General features: G+C 46.3%; 1 pseudogene; it reads left to right on the forward strand.

The window, feature by feature from the left end:
• The first annotated feature begins 289 nt into the window (after nucleotides 1-289).
• Nucleotides 290-1425, forward strand: LOC140691705 (actin, cytoplasmic 1 pseudogene; annotated as a pseudogene).
• The last annotated feature ends 447 nt before the right edge of the window (nucleotides 1426-1872 follow it).

The following is a 1872-nucleotide window of genomic DNA, read 5'->3' on the forward strand; positions in this document are numbered from 1 at the left end:
TAAAAGCTAAAATTGTTGTTTTCAGTCAATACTAAGCTGATTTTGAAATATAAATGGCTTTTAATAGCTAATAATTCTGTGGCAATTAAATTTATTTATTTCCTTTTTTATAATCATATTTCAGTATTTAAAACTATATATATATTATTTCTTATGAGTGTCTTATATATCTTCTTTCATGAGTAGATCGAGAAACTTTAAGCTGACAGCTGAGACCACATCCACTCCACCAGTAAAGGCCCCTCACTGCTCCAGCTTTGCCACCAGGCTCCACCAATACCAATTCAACATGGAAGATGATGTTGCTGTGCTTGTGCTTGTGCTTGTGCTTGACAATGGCACTGGCATGTGCAAGGCCGGCTTTGCAGGTCACGATGTACCCCATGCCACCTTCCCATCCATCGTGGGGCACCCCCGGTACCAGAGCGTCTTGGTGGGCATGGAACAGAAGGACTTCTATGTGGGTGATAAGGCCCAGAACAAGAGAAGCATCTTGAACCTCAAGTACCCCATAGAGCATGGCATCATCACCAACTGGGACGACATGGAGAACATTTGGCACCACACCTTCTACAATGAGCTGTGTGTGGCCCCCGAAGAGCACCCCATCCTGCTGACCGAGGCCCCCCTGAACCCCAAGGCCAATCATGATAAGATGACCCAGATCATGTTCGAGGCCTTCAACACCCCAGCCATGTACTTGGCCATCGATGCCGTGTTGCCCCTGTATGCCTCTGGCCACACCACTGGCATCGTGGTGAGCTCTGGTGATGGGGTCACTCACATTGTGCCCACCTATGAAGGGCACGCCCTCACCCATGCAATACTGAGTCTGCACATGACTGGCCGGGACCTGACGGACTTCCTCATCAAGATCCTCAGAGAGCGTGGCTACAGCTTCAGCACCATGGCCCAGAGGGAAATTGTGTGTGACATCAAGGAGAAGCTCTGCTACGTTGCCTTGGACTTGGAGCAGGAGATGGCCACTGCCGCCTCCAGCTCCTCCCTGGAGAAGAGCTACGAGCTGCCTGATGGTCAGGTCATCACCATTGGCAGCGAGCGCTTCTGCTGCCCCGTGGCTCTCTGCCAGCCTGCCTTCCTGGGTGTGGTAGCCTGTGGCATCCACGAGATTACCTTCAACTCCATCATGAAGTGTGACATCGTCGTCCGCAAGGACTTCTGCTCCAACACAGTGCTGTGTGGTGGGACCACCATGTATCCTGGCTTCACTGACAGGATGCAGAAGGAGATCAATGCCCTGGCTCCCAGCACGGTGAAGGTCAAGATCATCGCCCCCCCTGAGTGCAAGTACTCTGGTTGGGCGGCTCCATCCTGGCCTCACTGCCCATCTTCCAGCAGATGTGGATCAGCAAGGATGAGTACGAAGAGTCTGGCCCCTCCATCGTCCACCACAAGTGCTTCTAGGTGGACTGAGTTACCTCCCACTGTTTTCTTGACAAAACTGTACTTGGCGCACAATATAAGATGAGATTTGCATGGCTTTATTTGGTTTTGCATTTTCATTTCTTTCTTTTTTCTTTTTCTTCATCCTTGACTCAGGATTTAAAAATTGGAATATTCAAGGTGATAGCATTCAGTTGGATTGAGCATCCCCAAAGTTTTACAAGGTGGCTGATGACTATATACTTAATTATATATATATAGTCTTTATGGCCTTTATCTCATTATAAAACTTAAAATATTGTTAGGATCTATAATAATTTTGAGTTAAACCTTATCCTAGGAATTAAATTTAAAAGATTTCCTGAATAATACTTGCTTTTTCCATTTTCATACCTTCCGTACATAATAAAAATTATATCAAGTATTGAATCATATGCTAAAGCAGTTGAAATTGTGAACAATATAGAA

This window comes from Vicugna pacos, chromosome 36 (assembly GCF_048564905.1).
Source record: "Vicugna pacos chromosome 36, VicPac4, whole genome shotgun sequence".
In the NCBI taxonomy this organism is placed as follows: domain Eukaryota; kingdom Metazoa; phylum Chordata; class Mammalia; order Artiodactyla; family Camelidae; genus Vicugna; species Vicugna pacos.